Source organism: Equus przewalskii, chromosome 19, assembly GCF_037783145.1.
Source record: "Equus przewalskii isolate Varuska chromosome 19, EquPr2, whole genome shotgun sequence".
In the NCBI taxonomy this organism is placed as follows: Eukaryota; Metazoa; Chordata; class Mammalia; order Perissodactyla; family Equidae; genus Equus; species Equus przewalskii.
The window spans coordinates 33,468,457-33,488,304 of NC_091849.1; the positions used below are offsets into that span (position 1 = coordinate 33,468,457).

The following is a 19,848-nucleotide window of genomic DNA, read 5'->3' on the forward strand; positions in this document are numbered from 1 at the left end:
CCAGTCAGTGTAACTGCAAGCAGTCATGGCAGGGGCAGAGAAAAAACAGGTACAGCTTGCTCCCTGCCAATCTCTCACTGGATCCAACCTGCTCACATACAAGCAGTCATGGTGGGGGCAGAGAAGGTGGGTGCAACTTCCTCTCTGTCCATCTCCTATGGTTACAGCCTGCATGCCTACAAGTAGTCAGAGTAAGGGTAGAAAAAATAGGCATGGCTTGCTCCCTTAACGTCTCCCAACAGATCCAGCATGTACACCCCCACTACACCTTTCCCGTCAGTGGTCAGGTCTTTCAAACAGTAAGGAAAGTAGACAAAACTCAGATTTTCCCAGCTAGGGTGGGGTGCCTCACCTGAGTTCTGAAAACACACTGGCTAGCATCAGACCAAAGGCTGCTCAGCAAGCAGCAACATAAACTCCTCCCTGCTTAGCCCCTGTTTCCCCCTAGCGGTGGCAGATGGAATCTGCAATAAGAGACATCAGGAACCACTCCAGAACCAGTGACCCAAGCCCCAGTGGTGGCACCCCCAACATCAGCTCCACCAGCAGGGGCTACATACAAGTCCCCAGATCCCTGGGCCCCTGGCTGTGGCAGCGACACCTGTGAACCTAGAACCCCTGGTAGTCATGCAACCAGCACCGCCAGACATCCCAGGAGCAGCACCATAGCTAATGTGTGGGGCAGCAGCATCCAAGCCCACAGAGAGCACAAGGGAAGCCAGTGGAGGAACACGAAACCCAGGCAACCTTGGAAGCAGCAGAAGTGCTCCCAGGCTGGTACCCCCTCAGCATCACCTGAGACTGCAGCAACAACATAAGCAGCAAGCCACCAGCAACCTCAGAAGCAGAAGTGGCACAAGGCAGAGAGAGTGGAGAGTGGAAAGTTCAGGCTCTCAAATACAACCAGAAGCAGATCAGAACCAAAGTAACCAAAGTCGTACCCAGATAAGAAAGGTGGTTACTACCACAAATGAACTGGCAAAGGATCAATTCATCAAACATCATGAAGAACTACAGTAACTCAGCAGAATAGGAGAATGACAGCACTACAGAAACCAAACTTGAAGTCACAGAAGATTACAATCAAACTGACAGAGAATTCAAAATAGCTGTCATAAAGAAACTTGGAGAGTTCAATGAGCTTAAGAATAAAATTAATCAATGGGAGGAGTACTTCACCAAAGAGAGTGAAACTCTAATGAAAAACCAAACAGAAATTCTGGAGACAAAGAGCACACTTAAAGAGATGAAAAATAATGTAGAGTGCATTAAAAATAGAGCAGATCTTATGAAGGAGAGAAGGAGAGAAAAGAATTAGTGAACTCAAAGATAGAAATCTAGAAGTGATTCAGGTGGAAGAGGGAAAGAACTAAGATTTTTTAAAAATGAAGAAATTTTTTGAGAAATATCTGACTAAATTCGAAAAGCAACTTAAGGATTATAGGTATTCAAGAAGGAGAGGAGAAGGAGAAAGGAGCAGAGAGCTTGTTCAAAAACATAACAGCTGAGAACTTCCCAAACCTGAGGAAGGAGCTGGACATGTGAGTACAAGAAGCTAATAGAACTGCTAATTACCTCAATGCAAAAAGACCTTCTCCAGGGCATATTATATTAAAACTGCCAAAGTCAATGACAAAGAAAAAATATTAATAGAAGCCAGAGAGAAGAAAATGACCTACAAAGGAATCCAATCAGGCTTTCAGAAGGTTTCTCAGTAGGAACCCTACAGGTTAAGAGAAAGTGGAATGATACATTCAAAATACTGAAAGACAAAAACGATCAGCCAAGAATACTCAATCCAGTGAAATTATCCTCCAGATATGGTGGAGAAATAAAAACTTCCTCAGACAAACAAAAGCTGAGGGAGTTTTTTGCCACTAGGCCTGCCTTACAGGAAATGATGAAGGAGAATTCCTACCTGAAACAAAAAAGCAAAGGTTTACAAAGCTTTGAGCAAGGAGGTAAATAGACAGAACCAGAAAATTTTAGCTCTATAACAGAATAGGTCAGTAAACATTTAATTATAACATAAAGGATAAACGGAAAGAAAGCATCAAAAATAGCAACAACCACTTCAATTTGGTGACAAACTCACAACCAAAAAAGAATAATTTGTGACAATAAAAACTTAGAAGGGGGAGAGGAAAGGGATGAAACTTGCATAGGCTACTGGAAATAAGAGGCTATCAGAAAAAGGGCTATCTCATCTAAGAAATCTTTTATACAAACCTCATGGTAACTACAAAACAAAAATCAGAACAGAGTTGCAAATCATAAAAAAAGAGAAAATGGAGGAAAACATCACAGAAAATCACCAAACTGAAGTGGCAGTCAGAAATACAAGAAAAAAAAAAGCAAAGGAAATATAGAAAAACCAGAAAACAAAAGATAAAATGGCAATATTAAACCCTCATATTTCTAAATGTATCTAAATTATCTAAATGTAAATATATTGAATTCACCAATCAAAAGACACAGAGTGGCTGGATGGATAAGGGGTAAAGAGGTAACTATACATGATGACTGACAAATAATAATGCACAACTGAAATTTCACAAAGTTGTAAACTATTATGTCCTCAACAAAATTTAAAAAACCCGAGACCCAACAATACGCTGCCTCCGGGAGACACACCTCAGGTCTAAAGACAAACATTGGCTCATAGTAAAGGATTAGAAGATGATATTCCAAGCAAATGGCAAACAAAAGAAAGCAAGTGTAACCATACTTATATCAGACAAAACAAACTTCGAGAGAAAAAAGATAACGAGATAAAGATGGGCATTACATAATGAGAAAAAGGACATTCTACCAAGAAGACATGGCACTTATTAATATATATGCACCAAACACAGGAATGCCAAAATGTATAAAGAAACACAATAAATTGACGGCAACACAATCATAGCAAGAGACCTCCACACCCCACTTATGTCAATGGATAGATCATCCAGAAAGAGTCAACAAGGAAACAGTGGCCTAAATGAAACACTAGACCAGATGGACTTACTAGATGTATATAGAAAATTCCATCCCAAAACAATAGAATACACATTCTTCTCAAGTGTGTGTGGAACATTCTCAAACACAGACCATATGTTGTGAAATAAAGCAAGCCTCAATAAATTTAAGAAGATTGAAATCATATCAAGCATCTTTTCTGACCACAATGGTATGAAACTAGAAATCAACTATAAGAAAAAAGCTGGGAAAGTCACAAATATGTGGAGACAAAACAACATGCTTCTCAACAACAATTGAATCAATGAAGAAATCAAAGGAGAAATCAAAAAATACCTGGAGACAAATGAAAATGAAAAGAAAATCTACCAAAAGTTTTGGGATGCAGCAAAAGCAGTACAAACATGGAAATTTATAGCAAAACAGGACTACCTCAACAAACAAGAAAAATCTCAAGTAAACAAGTTTACCTTATACCTAGAAGAACTAGAAATGGATGAATAAATGAAGACCAAAGTAAGTAGAAGTAAGGAAATAATAAAAATCAGAGCAGAAATAAAAGTATTAGAGACTAAAGAAAACAATAGAAAGGATCAATGAAACTAAGAACCAGTTCTTTGAGAACATAAAATTGAGAAGCGCTTAGCCAGACTCACTAAGAAGAAAAAGAGAGAAGACTCAAGTAAATAACATTGGAAGTGAAAGAGGAGAAATCACAGCAGACAGAACAGAAATACAAAGGATTATAAGAGAATACTATGAAAACCTATATATCAACAAATTGGATAACCTAGAAGAAACAGAGAATTTCCTGGAATCATATGACCTCCCAAAACTGAATCAAGAAGAAATAAAGAATTTGAATAGACCAGTCAAAAGTAAAGAGATTGAAACACTCTCAAAAGCCTCCCAAAACACAAAAGCCCAGAACGAGATGGTCTCCCAGTGAATTCAATCAAACATTCAAAGAAGATTTAATACCTATCCTTCTCAAACTATTCTGAAAAATTGAGGACAACAGGATGCTTCCTAAATCATTTTATAAGGTCAACATGACCCTGATTCCAAAACCAGATGGACCACACAAAAAAGGAAAATAATAGGCCAATATCACTGATGAACATTGATGCAAATATACTCAACAAAATCTTAGCAAGTCGAATAAACACTACATTAAAAGGATCATACACCACAACCAAGTGGGATTTATTCCTGGGATGCAGGAATGGTTCGACATCCACAGATCAATCAATGTGATACACCACATTAACAAAATAAATAATAAAAATTATATGATCATCTCAATAGATACAGAGAAAGCATTTGACAAGATCCAACATTCATTTATGATAAAAACTCTCAATAAAATGGGTATAGAAGGAAAGTACCTGAACAAAATAAAGGCCATATATGACCAACCCACAGCTAACATCATACTCAATGGTAAAAAGCTGAAAGCTATTTCTCTGAGAAGAGGAACAAGACAAGGATGCCCAATCTCACCACTCTTATTCAACAAAGGGCTGGAAGTTTTAACGAGAGCCATTAGGCAAGAAAAAGAAAATATACCCAAAGGCACACACCACTTGTGTAAGAAAAAAAGACACTAGGATATTAAAGGGAATCAAATGTAAGCACACACTCATAACATAACTAAACTGTAGGAGGCATACACCAGAATAAGTGCTTGAGGAGCTGAAATGGTATCAATTTATGCTGGAAACCTGAAGAAGAGTAAATGCATGACATAGAGTCCATGTTCAAAGACTTCACGTAGGCAATAAATGGAAAGAATATAGCTCATTTGACAACCAGTAGAAAAGGCAGCTGTAAGAAAAGTATAATCCAAGTCAATGATGTACATATATGGAGTACTGGGTTACGTAACACAACACCTATTCATACAAAAATCAATTGTATTTATATGTACTAGCACTGAACACACAAATACAAAAATTTAAAAATACAACACCATTTAAAATCTCTCAAGCCTTTCTGGAAGTGACTATCTCCCTGTGAAAACATGCCTCTTGCAAAGGATCTCCTTCATCCCTCTCCAGAAGAGGAGAAGAGGAGACACAAGAAGTGCCTGGTGGAGAACCCCACTTCCTACTTCACGGATGTGAAATGCCCAGGATGCTATAAACTCACTGCAGTCTTAGTCATGCACAAATTGTGCTTGTGTGTTTTGGCTGCTCCACTGTCCTCTGCCTGCATACAGGAAGAAAAGTAAGCTTACAGAAGATGCTCCTTCAGACAGAAGCAGCACCAAAAGCACCCTGAATCAAGATAAGTGGGAAATCATCCCAATAAACACATTTTGGAATTTTAAAAATTGCTCAAAAAAGAAACATTTTGGTATAATTCTAACAAAACAATGCAAAATTTGAATGCTGAAAACTACACAATACTGAAAAAGAAATCAAAGAATATCTAAATAAATGGAGAAACATACTGCATTCATGGATTGGAAGATTCAATGTAGTAAATACGATGATACTTCTAAATTGATAAACAGGTTCAACTCAATGCCTATCAAAATCGCAGCAAGATTTCTCTTAGATATAGACAAGATAATTCTAAAATTTATATGGAAAGTCAAAGGAACTAAAGCAGGTAAAAACAGTTTTGAAAAAAAGAATTATATGGGAGAAATCCGTCAACCTTATTTCAAGACTTATAATATAGTTAGAGTAGTCATGACTGTGTGGTCTTGGCAGAGTTACAGACACATAGACCAATGGAGCAGAACAAAGAACACAGAAATAGTCCCACTCCATATGCACAACTGATTTTTGACAAAGGTGCAAAAGCAATTCAATAAAAGAAAATTAAACTTTCAACAAATGCTGCTGGAGCAATAAGGCATCCATAGGCCAAAAAGTATCACACATTATATAAAAATTAACTCGAAATGGATCACAGACTAAAAGGTAAAACCTTAAAACTTTTGGGAGAAAATCTGCAGGATCTGGGCTAAGCAAAAAGTTCTTATTGGACATCAGAAACATGATTTATAAAAGGAAAAATTACAATTTAGATTTTATCAAGAGTAAAAACTTTTTGTCTGCAAAAGTCCCTCTTAAGAGAATGAAAAGACAAGCTACAAACTGGGAGAACATATTTGTATATCACAGAACTGAGGGAGGGTTAGTACCTAGAAACATATAAAGAACTCTTGAAACTAAACAGTAAAAAAGCAAACAATCCAATTAGAAAATGAGCAAAAGACATAAAGTGACATTTCACCAAAGGATATACAGATGCCAAATAAGGATATGGAAAGATGTGTAACATCATTAGCCATTAGAGAAATGCAAATTAAAACTACAGTGAGATATCACTACACCCTATCAGAACGGCTAAAATTAAAAATAGGGACAATACGAAATGCTGGTGAGGTTACAGAGAAACTGGATCTCTCATACATTGCTGGTGGAAAGGAATATGGTAAAGTCACTCAGGAAAACAGTTTGGCAGTTTCTTTAAAACCTAGACATGCAACCAGCGTACAACCTGAGCATTTATCCCAGGGAAATGTTTTTACACAAAATTCTATACATGAATGTTTATAGCAGCTTTATTCATAATAGCCACAAACTGGAAACAAACTGTGCTATCTACATATCATGAAATGCTGCTCAGCAATACAAAGAAGGAAACTAGAGATTCACACAACAACCTAGATGAATCTCCAGGGAATTGTCTGAGTGAAAAAAGCCCATCTCAAAGAGTTATATACTATATGGTTCAATTTATATAACACTTTGAAATGACAAAATTATAGAAACTAAGAACAGAAAACAGATTGCTGGGGATTAGGGAAAGAGTGGAAATGGGAGGGAAGTGGAATGTGGCTATAAAAGGGCCAGATGATGGAGACTGTAGTGATGGAAATGTTCTGTGTCTTGACTATACCAATGTCAATATCCAGATTGGGATAATTTACTATAGTTTACAGGATAGTATCTTTAGGGGAAACTGGGTATAGAGTGCCTGCAATCTCTGTACTATTTCTTATAAGTGCATGTGAAACTAATTATATCAAAATTAAAAGTATAATTTTAAAAAAGCATATTAACAATATTTTCAACAAAAGTGGGTAGCATGGTACCCCATGAGCCTTAAAATACAAGTTGGTTAAGACAAACCACTGATAGTCACACATCTGCCTGAAATAAGTATCTGTGCTAGAGAAGGCAGAGGGAGGTAACCAGGTACTCAACATACCTGAGAATACGATAAATCTCAAACAGCCAACAGGTCCTCATTGAAAACACAGCAGACCAAGGCAGAACAGGAGATGAAACTAGGAGGCGTCTGCCCAACCTAATAGTAGTTGAGCACAAAGGGCCTGGGTGACATTAGCAGGGAGTGGAGGAGTCTCGCCTCCAAGAATTCTCCAAACTAACCACCCAGGCCCCCATCCAGGCAGGGCCCTACACTGAGGAAAAAATAGGGGTAGAATCAAAATGCAGCCAGCCAGTGACAAGGAGATGAAGGAAAAGAACTCAAAGTGAGGAGTAGAAAGAGAATCAGGAACTCTCAAAAAGCAAGCCAACATATTTGTGCAGTATGCCAAAGCAACAGAAGAGGGGGCTGTGTGAAGATAAAAGAAACCATCCTGGAGTATAGCTCCTTCTAAAACACAGGACAATTAATTTCACATAAAATGAGCAGCAGAAAAGGGCTAAAGCTATATTTCTTAGAAAAAGGAGAACATCCTTACGATGAAAGCACACCAGAAAAATCATACCACCAAAAAATATTAAACTATAACCTATTTCCAAACAAGCTAAAGGTTATTGAGAAAGTGTAGAGGATGTGAAATAACATAAATTGGAATTAGAAAATCTCCGAAATATGGCGACAGTACTCAGGAAATAATTAGAGATTTAAAAAAAATCATTTCAGAAATGAAGACTAAACCAGAAGGAACAGAAGAAGAAATAAACATAATGAAGAAGACCTTAATAGGAAGAGAAAAGGTGAAAAGATCAACAATTTTTCAAATGAAGAAGAAATGAGAGATAAAAAGGATTCCATAGAAAAGGACAAATATTGAAGATAGGCAAAATAATCTAACATGTGAATGACAGGACTTCCTGAAAAAGGAAAATCAAAGGAAATACTAAAAAATATAACTTAATAAAGCATTCATAAAAGGAAAAAAGATTTGAACAACATATTCAAAGAGAATATAGTTTATCTGAGAAACTCAACCCAAATGACCAAAACCAAAGTGTATTCCAATAAAATTTCTGGACATTAAAGAAAAAGAAAATACCATCTGGGCATCCCACCAAAAACAGCAAGTGACTTAATAATTAGATTGTCATCGGGGCCGGCCCGGTTAAGTTCGCACGTTCCACTTCTCGGCGGCCCGGGGTTCGCTGGTTCGGATCCCGGGTGCGGACATGGCACTGCTTGGCAGCCATGCTGTGGTAGGCGTCCCACGTATAAACTAGAGGAAGATGGGCACGGATGTTAGCTCAGAGCCAGTCTTCCTCAGCAAAAAGAGGAGGATTGGCAGTAGTTAGCTGAGGGCTAATCTTCCTCCAAAAACAAAAAAAACAAACAAACAAAAATAATAATTAGATTGTCATCAGACTCTTTGATAGCAATGTTACATGAAAATGCAGTAACATTATTAAGGCAGTCAAGAGCAGAAAATAGGAACCAAGGTTTTATATTCAGCAAAGCTGACTTTCAAACTACAAAGTGCAAGAACTCCCCTAAGATCTTCCTGAGGAACCAACTCGAGAAAAAGCTTCAAAAAACCACAATTACATCAGCAGTTCACAAACTTTTGGTGTTAGGATCTCTTTGCATTCTTGTAAATTATTGAGAACTCGGAAGAACTTTAGTTTATGTTGATTATGTCAAGTGAAATTCTCCACATTATGAATTAAGCCTGAAAAAAATTTTAATAGTTGCTTGTTTAAATAACAGCATTGAACTACATGAACTAGCATTGAATTACATGTTAACATGAATAACATACTTATGAAAAGTAGCTATATTTCCCAGCACAGAAAAATAATGAAATAAAGGGAATTGTTTTATGTTTTTGTTAATCTCTTTAGTGTCTATCTTAATAAAGATAGCTTGGTCATATGTTCTTCTACATTCAATCTGTAACAATATGTTTGGGTTGAAATACATGAAGGAAATGTGGCTTCACTTGTATATGTACTAGTTGAACAGAAGAGAAGCATTTTAATAGCCTTTCAGCTCTTGTGTATGTCTTTCTCTGATAAGACACCCAAACTCAACAAAAGGTAGATTCTTACAGATTAGTTGAATGCGGAATCTAAAATCTTATCAATGAACTTTTCAGTCTGGTAGTTTATTATTCATTGGTCTATCTTGCACTTTGAGTGGATCCTTTATCCATGATGACTTTGCAATATCATGCACTAATCATTTGGAAAGTATTGATTCACAGGATTATGCAGATCTTTAAAATGTTGACGCATTTCACTCAACGATGTTAAAAATCATATTTGTTAATATCACCATCAATCTCATCAGAAAAATCTTTAAGTATTGGGAAGCTGTGGCAAACACAAGTTTTCTAAAGTTTTAATTTTCTCTTGAAAGTCTAATCTTCACTTTCCTTGAAGAGACAGGCTGCCTTTTTTCACTTTTGAGAAAATGTCTACTAAATACCCATGTCCAAATAACAATAGCACGTCTCAGTCATTCTTTCAAGAACAATTATGGTCCATAAAGTCAAAAGAAGTGGCCAGTTTTATTCACAACTCAAGCAGGCTTTTCCACAAGACAACTGCCTTTCTACCACTATGCCACAGAAACGCTATCTGTCACATTTCTATTTCTATTTCCGCTGAAAAGGCCTGATACAATGACAAATCCCTAACTCTGGATTATGGTCTTAATCGGCATTTCACACTCAAAAAATGCAGAGACTTCCGGAAAAAATGGCTGGAACATTGACCTCATAAGTGTCCTTTGCTTAGTCTGAGACCCAGGCCGTTCAGTAATACCTCAGGCTCCAGGGGAAGAAGCTTCAGTTAGGACCCTAGTAGGGCTTTGGTGGGGCAACAACTCTTGAGACCTAGAAGGACAGTGATAAAAGTCTCATGAGGGACACCCACCCTCCCATTTCAGGGACCCAGCAACAGTGCCACTCAGCCAGAGTCACACTTATATCTTATCCCCAAGATATCTTCCACTGACCAAAAGATTGGGAGAATGATCTGCCACCCAAAGACAAGGAAGAAGACATTACCTCATCACCAGAGAACTCAATCTCCGCATATCCTGGAAACAAATAGAAGAAAAAAATAGAATGCCCCAATAGGACCAAGTGTTATCATTATCCTGAGGGGTGAGGGATGACCTGCAGTATCAGAGCTCCATCTCCACTTACCTGCTGGAATGCTTCTGGCTTCAGAAAAGACTATTCTAGGAATCCCTGAGAAGTACAATCAACCTTCCCTGCCTCACATCTTTAATATTAGGAAAAGTGGGAAGTTGGGGAAGCCATGGGTCAGGTGGCAGTGGACTCCTCAGGAGCTGATTACCTTTCTGAGCCCTGAGGTAGACAACGATCCTCAAAAGGAGAAAGATTAGCCCATATAGGAAGGCTGCAACTCCACTTAGCATCTTTCTCCAAGAATATTCAGACTGGGATCCTATGGGAAACAGGTCTTCAAGTTAATAAAAGGCTCCCAAAATTGTACTTTCCTAAAATCCCAGGGCCTGTACTGGACACAAAATCCAATGCTATTTAGAGAAAGAATAAATTTAGAAATGGTTTGTTGAGACCGAGGTTTGCATCCATTCAGTTTCTGTTACTGATTCTTGTAGCCCATAAGAATGCTGCCTAAACACTAAGACCAAAGTATTAGAGGATTCTACTTCCCAAAGTTGGAAGGAAGTGAGAAGGTGATTAGATCTTCTTATTTCTTGGAAGATACAAGGATAGATGTCTGCCATGTTTTCTCCCAACCTAGACCAAGAACTCTAATTTCTATGACTCAAAACAAGGGAAAGAAAAATTGGTGTTGTGACCAAGATAAATTCAGAGGTCACACAGGCCCCATATAGAGTCAACATGACTCTGAGTTGGTCCTAGGGTGTACAAGAAGCTGATTCTCACTCCACTCCACAGAAACAGGGCTCAGTAGGCTGGGATGATCAACGAAGCATGTATAAACATCTCCAAGATCAGGAGTCGTTTCCAGCATCACCATAGTCTGAAAGGTTCAGTTTCCATTCCTGATAAGGCCAATGGATGTGACCCCTGCTCTCTCCTCCAGCCCATTCCAGTACCACCTGATCTTGATGTCCCCTGGATAGAAACTGTCACAGAGAAGAGAAGCAGATTTCAGTGCTGCAGGAATGGGGCTGTCTCTGGATACACTGTCACCTCTGGTTGCACTAGGAAGGGAGAGAAAAATGAGACATTATGAAGGAAAACTACCAAGCCAAGACAGGAGTTTCTTTAGGGACTATCTCTTTCCCAGATCATCCAAGTGGAAATTAGCAATGTGGGGAAATCTCAGCTCCCAAGACTCAGAAACTGGGGATATCAGTGCCCCCAAGGAGGATTTAGACCTTATCAGACACAATTACCCCTTCTATTTGATAGCCTATTAGTCCATAAAGTCCTGAGAACCTTGGATGTCTGGGACCAAGACCATAGTGACCTAATCTGTGAAGATTTTGAATGAGTTACAGTTGGGGACAGAACATATACACAGGCTCCCCTGCTCAGAACCCATTTATCCTGAAGCAGGAAATTCCCTATTGTAATGAAGAAGAGCCACGGCCAGGTTCACATGTAGGAGATTCCTGAACCCCACCAGACCCCGCATTGCACCTCACCTTTTCTCCCCACAGTGAAAGGTGCACCAAGCTTGTAGTTATATCTGTGAAGCACATCCACAGAAGCTCTACTCCTCTCTAATATATCCAGCCAGTTGTTCCACAACTCAGCATCAGGCTGCCGCAGCTCTGTCAATACCACAAACATTCCCACATTGCTGTGAAAACTGCATGATCCTCCAAGTTAAAGATGAATCTGACCAAAAACTGCACCTTTTCTGTCCCATTGGTGAAGTAACAGTCAGCCTTAGCCCGAATCACAAAATCTTCTGGAAAACCAAAAAAGGCTGTGAATGTGAGGAACCAGCCACCATCTTTAGTAAACCCATGCCTGATAAATTATACCAGACCACGTGGATTTGAGAGGAGGCCTTTTAACCTCAGTAAATAAGCAAAAGTAGCCTCTTCTAACATGCTTCCCCCCCCGCCCCCGGTTCCTCACATCACAGTGGAAAGTGTGGAAAGTGGCCCATCCTACCAGGCCAGCCAAACAGGAGGCCTGTAACTCAGATAAGCAAGCCAAAGAGAGTGCCAAGAGACATAATTGTTCATTCAACAAATATTTATTCACTCATTCATTCATTCAACAAATATTATTGACTGTTTGTGTTTTGCCAGACATTGTGCCAGGTTTCTCCCAGCCAAGCTTTCAGAAGCCCAAGGTTATAACTCTTTTTATTATCAAGTCAAAAATTTCCACCTCATATGGAATAATTCAGTAGTATTCTTGCCCTCAGCAGGTTCATGCTATGCATTCCTTGTGGAATAAAGTGAAGGAGTGATGGAAGTGGGGCAAAGAAATGCAGAGTAGGTATATATTAATTGTAAAATAAACTCCTCTTCTACCTTCCACTCACTATAGGTTTTCTCCAAGAATTTTCTTTTGGACCTTTTCTTTTGAAGTCTTACTCAAAGACCTCATGCCCTCCATTGGCTCTAGTTAGGTAATGAGCTCATTATCATTGTTGGTATTGGGTAAAACAATACTAATCCATAGCTTGAAGATGCATTTTATCATCATCATCATGGGCACTATACCTATGTGAAAATTAATAAAGGGAAACCTCATTTAAAATGGAATCAAGAGCCAGGTTGAAGAACCCACACACAGCATCACTCAAGGTCAATTACAGGAAAAGTAGTAAATTACAGACTCCAACAGACGTCTTCAACAAGAAAGAATCCTTAATTACAGGAAGAAATGCACATTGCATCCCAAATAGAAATGGACTACCCCAGCAACTCAGCCAATGACAAACCATCCCCACCCTGAACTCTGGCTTTTCTCCAACAGACTTTCCTTCAAAAAAACCCCTCCAATTTCCTCCTCTCTCTCTACTATAACACTCCTCTCCCTTGTTTGTTGGATTTGCCTATGGTCAGTCATAGCATGCACATCCTGAATTGCAATTATTTGGCTATTCCCAAAAAAATAGCTGGGAATATTGTTTTGCTGATAAAATACCTGGCTGTTTTATTTTTAAGGTCAACATCTACAATTCTGTTAGCTGCATCAATATGTGATGTGGAATATAAGGTTAGCTTGAACATTTTGGGGGGGCTTTTATAGCACACGTTACCACTGAAAACATAATTTAAAAAACCAATTCCATTGTCCATTATGATTTTCTACTTACAAAGTACCTTACTAATAAGGATAGTGATTAGGTTGAGCTATATATTATTTTCATACAAGGTACCTCATTTTTAATCTGCTCATGTCCTCCAAAGTAATTTTCTTTTCCAATTATTTAGTCAGTCCTCATAGGTAATGAAAAGAATGGTTCTTATTTGTAGAGCACACAGTGTGCTATGATCTGATTGAACACACCTCCAAAATTCATATGTTGAAACCTAATGCCAAGTGGTGATGGTAGTAGTAGGCCGTGCCTTTTGGAGGTGCTTAGGTCATGAAGGTTGAGCCCTCATGTAAGGGATTAGTGCCCTCATCAAAAAGGCTCCAGAGAGATCCCTAACTCCTTCCACCATGTAAGGACACAATGAGAAATTGCCAGATATGAACCAAAAAGAAAGCCTTCACCAGAACACAACCATGCTGGTGCCTTCCAGGTTATAGAACTATGAGAAATAAATTTCTGTTGTTTATAAGCCACACAGGCTGTGGCATTTTGTTACAGCACCCAAATGGACTAAGACAGTGCTATTTGTCTTAGATTTGAAGATCTAGAAACTTTTAAGAAACAAACTGATAAATGGCCCTGGGTTAGGTCTCAGGTGATTTGAGTTCTAGTTCTATAACCAGTAGTTTTATGTAGAAACCGACACTTTACCCTCCCTGACCTGCTTCCCAATGATAAAGCACTGAGGTAAAGCTCAAAGCATAGTGTTAAGTGAGAAAAGAAACTGAATGTGATTCAATGCACAATGACGTTTATTGAGATATAAAAATACACACAGGAAAACAATGTTACATATTTTTAAATACCACCCTCATTGTTGAAGATATACCAGACACATTAGAGGGTATATCTATGGAAGGGAAGGAGTGAAAATGGAGACAAGGGAAGAGGGGAGAGAGTCCTAGTTCTGACAAATGATTACAATGTTCTGTGAATTCATTGGATAAGATCAACTCAATTCTATGCACTTGAGAATAACAGTAATAAAAGGAAATTCAAATGGGTTAACCATGCAGGTTGGTCAGGAAAGATCTCCCTGAAGAAATGGAATTTAAGTTGAGACTTGAAGGATAATTGTCACGGATCTTGAGTTGTACATTTGCTTTCATTTCTAAGTTCAAAGGTCTCCTCCAGGAATTACTGACTGAGCATATGGATGGAGCATCCTTCTTGGGTCAGCTGTACTGGTCTCTCATCCAGTAGCTGATATCAGATGAAGCTCTAACCTCTAATTCTTTATTCCCTCTTACTGGGAAAATCAGAAAAATAATTATTTTTTGCTTAGATCTGTGTGAGATTTAAGATCTGAGTTGATGTTTTTTTCATGTGTGTTGATTAACGGACACTATAAGCTCAGAGAGGTTTCTATTCTCTAAGAACAATGATCTTCTCCCAATCACCCTCCCCACAGGTTTGTACCTCTTTTGGATTTAATGAGACTTTGACATTCAAAGAGGTTCTGTTTACAGCACATTATACTCTGTTATCCGCGGATAAATATGTTTCCATGATGTAATACTGCTTCATGTTTGCATAGCTTATCTCCTCAGCTAGAAAAGTTACAGCAATAAATACATGACCCAGTAACCTGAGGACAGGGATAATGCATTCAACTTCTCTTATTTCTCAAAATTTCTTGGTACAATTCAATCATACAATAGGAGTTTCATAAATGCCAAAAGAAGCAACGTTTGTTCCCAATTTCTTCTGTCCACCTGTGCTCCAATTGGAAAAATATAAAAACAGTCACAATCGTCAAAGCAAACTGGCTGAATAACAGCAGCTATTCTCAGACTGCCTCTATTTTTCACAGTTCTCCAGACTGACACTGATACAATAAGAACCCAAAGCAAAACAAAATGTTTCCTTTCTTCCTACCTCCCTGCTACTTGAATCTGTAGTTCTGGTAAAGGACGACCCTTTCCCCAGCAGTTCATTGTGTGTGATAAAGAGGGAAGGAATACTTTTCTGTCAAAGGGAAGAGCACACTCTTTGAAGCCAGAAGCCAGTTCCACTACGACCTGTAATCTAGATCTATAGGAAAAGGTCTCCATCTCCGATGCCAATTATTATGCACACGTCTGAAAAAGTCACTCTGCTTCTACCTGGAGAGTCTGCCTCGAGTCATGGAGGAAGCCAACCTGATTAGATTCATTAACAGTGCCACCACCCTGGGAACTCACCCAGAACCCATTCTGGAAGGAAAAAATGAGATGGTACAATTGTCAACCTTGTCACAATCAGGCTTGTCCCCACACAACTCAGTCAAAAAATATTCATTAAGAATATAGATACCTTTCTACCCTCCCCAGGATTGGAAACTCATCACATTGATAACCAATCAGGATAGAGAAGTTTTGCATCATTAGGTGCTGGGTAGAATATTTTCATAAAGTTGTGTTATGCCACTCAAGAACTGGTTACCTGCAGAATCACTCACAGTAGGGTAGGTATGTGGAATATAGGCTGGCAGAAGAAAAATCCTCTACACAGTATGTGGTCCTAGAAGAAATAGGTAGATGGCATATTCTGTATCCTGCTATCCTCATTTAGCACAGTCCCTGCTCTGTTCTGATCAATAGGTCTCCCTTCCCATGGAGGGGTTGACGTGCCAACAAAGAGTGTGCAAGTAAAATAGAGAGTAGACAGCATTCTAATACATGTGCCATAAGAGAACTTAGTGAAGGCATTATCAGAGAAGAAGCAGAAGAGATTGAGAATAACCCGGGGAGGATGATTTCCTGTAAACCAAGAGACAGCCACAAAAAGAATGGAAAAAAAGATCGTGGAGAGAGGATTCTCAAAAGAATAAAATGCTGCAAAAATTTTCAAGAGAATAAAATTTAAGAAAGTATTATTGTGTTTTACAGTTGGTGTGGCACAATAACCTTCAAGGAATGTAGAGTGTTAAAGGTAGAAGCTATATTTCAAAAGAGTGAAGAGTGAATTGGAAAAGAGGAAATGAAGGCAGCAGACATAAACAGTCCTTCAAGAATTTTGGAAGGGAAAAAATGAGACTCTCACTTCAGAGAAAAGCGACACTAAAGGAAAGTTACTCTTAAGACAGGAAAGACCTTAACACGTTCCTGAGTCAAATGGAAGGCATCTGTAGATAGGAGAAATTGAAGATAAAAAGAAGATGGAGGGAAAAATTACTCCCAAAATGCTAAATGGAATCCAAAGAATGAGAGAGATTGTGAGGCTTGGAGGTAAAAAGGAACACTTTTTCAGAAACAAGAATGAACATGGGGGGATGAGGGGAAGGCAAAAGGGGGATTAGGTACACATGTGTGGTGATGGACTATAATTAGTTTTTGGGTGGTGAACATGATGTAATCTACACAGAATTCAAACTATATCACAATGTACATCTGAAAGCTGTATAATGTTATAATACAATGTTACTGCAATGAAAAATAAAAATTTAAAAAAATAGAAAGAAGATAGGAAGATTTGGAGTGACAAAGAAGGGATTGAGGAAGTTCCAGGTGTATGGCTTCAATGAACTTAGTTTAGAACAAGGCAAGATGTTATGCTTAAAAAGAGCTGGAAGAAAATATATTTAACTAAGGAGAGCAAGACTGCTTTTTCACCAAAGTGGTCTATCAGTACATTATCATTTATTTAGAATAGAGCCATCCATGCTTAATTTTATGGCCATGCAGTGATGAAACAGACACATTCCTTGTCCTTAAGAAATGTATAACCTAGGTGGAGTGGCAGGGAAACAATCCACTGTAATGATAGGAAGGACAAAATTAACTTTTTAATGTTTGGGCACATAAGAAGAGTAAATTCTAACTTAGTCTAGAAAGAGTCCATGATGAAGTAGATATTTAATACAAGTGGTAGAATTTGGAAAACCTAGTATGTGAACAACAGAGAGGAGATAAACAGTGAAACAAAAAATTTATCTGAAATCCCTTAAAAATTACTGGTTATCCACAGTAAATAAATATAAGCACACTACCTCATTGAATAGGAGAAGATACAAGATTATATACTTTTTTTTTTTTAACTTCTTCCCTTCCCTAGAGGAATGCATGCTTTGATGGGTATGTAAGGTAGGATTATGATGGTAGTTGACCAGAAGACTGGGGAATACTTGAATTATGCTTAACCAAATATGCTGGTGCTGGGATGCCCTCAGGAAAACTCTACCCAAAAACAGTAATAACAAATTTTAAATCAAAGGCTTACTCTATTATTAGGCAGTCAAATTCCTGATACCCTAAAAGAGAGTTTTATGGTAAGCTTCTCTGAAGCATGAGATCCTAAGCAAGGTCTCATATTCCCTCTTAAATCCCAATTGAACCAATACCCAACTGTAAATCCTGAAGGATCAAGAGCTTCCAAGTGTGGGGAGAAGAAAGATGATGGGATCACAGGTGGACTATGTTCAAGATGGCAGAAATAGGATTCAGAAAAGAGAGGTGACACACAACTCTGTAACTTTTTAAGGTACTGTAACTTCCACTCTTAGTAAGTATGCCCTGCATATACATTTGCCTGGTGCTACAGCTTGTCTGATTGCCACCCAGGGGACACCTCTAGATCTCCTATCTCTGGATGCCTGTGCTACTTAATGGTTGCAGCCCCACAGACCTGTATATATTTGCATACTTTAAAAGCCGCTGCCTGAAGCCTGAATCTAAGTGCTGACTGAGATCCCCGCTTTGGGGCACTGACGAATCTTGTCACACCCTCAGCTACTAGGAGATTAAGATTGTGTCTCTTGCTTTCAGTGAATAAGCTCGGCCTAGAGATCACCTGTAGGATTGATGTTTTGGTGACAGTTGCTACATTGTTTCACCTGAACTGTCCTCATATTGAGTTAATTATCAAAGAAAAGTGTGATATATAATGTTTAAGGCAGCACATTTTAGTTTCCCCTAAATGTATACAACATACAGAATTTAGGTCATAGACACTGGCCCATTCTTTTTAAAAATAAATTCATATGATTTGTAAATTGTATGTTAAATTTATGTTAAGTTTTGATAGTGTTTTCTTCAACTGTATTTCAGTATGTTGTTGATATGAATTACTTTTCTTTGCCATTCCTTTCATTCCGTATTCTAAGGTGAACCTTAGCTTGGCTTTACCAGATTATCACGTCACAACAAGTTAATTCTGTGTAAATTATGATTTTCTGTTTGTCAAATGAAACGTGATATTCTCTTGGTTGCAATTACACAACTTTCAGTACTACTGAATTATTGCTAGGGTCCAGGGACAATGTCTTCTCGAATCCAGGAACAATAGTGACTTCTACTCAACCTCTGCACAGAATTTTGAACTTTCACATTAACAGAAATGTATTTTTCCAAAGTTAATTAGACGCAACTTCAATTCTATTATGAAATGTTCAAACTTGCACTACATTATGCTGAGAAATCTGAAACAATGATTGAGAGCAGTAGACTGGATTTAAGAATTTGGAGGCCACTGTTCTCTTTAATAAGGAAGGAGACTTGTGTGAGAACTATGGGCATCATTACCTAAGATAAATGTAAATTTTGTCATTTCTAGAGAAGAGTAACAATGATGATGAAGGGAATCTTTTATAGGAACTAGAATTGCTACATATTATCTGCCTCGATCTATATAAAATGTTGTTCATTAAAAGGAGTAGTCTCATTGATACACATATCCATGAATTAAAGTGATAAAAATAGTTTTAATGTAAGGGATAAAAACGATTTAATATAAGGAACATTTCAGAAATTGAACGTGAAATGGTATGATGTAAAGGCTGAGCTTGTAGGGTTGGAATCACATACAACTTGGCTCAATCTGGAGTGTGCCATTTACTAGCTTTGTATCCTTGCAAAATTTATTTAATCGCCATCCATTATTTTATTCTCTCCATCTGTAGGGATGAAAAGGATGCTTAAATCACTGTGATGATGTGATAGTTAAATAAAAATATGATACATAAAAAAGCCCTTGTATAGTATTATTTACAATAGCCAAGACATGGAAGCAACCTAAGTGCCCATGAACTGATGATTGGATAAAGAAGATATGGTGTATATATATATACAATGGAATACTACTCAGCCATAAGAAAGGATAAAATCATCCCGTTCACATCAATCATGGATGGACCTTGAGGGTATTATGGTAAGTGAAATAAGCCAGATATAGAAAGGCAATCTCTGTCTGACTCCACTCATATTTGGAAATTAAACATGTAGACAAAGAGAACAGATTAGTGGTTACCAGGGGGTAAAAAGGGGGTAGGGGGTGGGCACAAAGGGTGAAGTGATACACCTACAACATGACCGACAAACAATAATGTACAACTGAAATTTCACAAGGTTGTAAACTATCATAATCTTAATAAAAAGTTAAAAAAAAAAGCCCTTGTATAATTTTGGATACAAAC

General features: G+C 38.1%; 2 pseudogenes; one reads left to right on the plus strand and one right to left on the minus strand.

The window, feature by feature from the left end:
- The first annotated feature begins 4,984 nt into the window (after positions 1-4,984).
- LOC103544787 (small ribosomal subunit protein eS27-like) lies at positions 4,985-5,254 on the plus strand (annotated as a pseudogene).
- A 3,366-nt stretch (positions 5,255-8,620) lies between these two features.
- LOC139077192 (HLA class II histocompatibility antigen, DO beta chain-like) lies at positions 8,621-15,663 on the minus strand (annotated as a pseudogene).
- Positions 15,664-19,848: the final 4,185 nt, after the last annotated feature.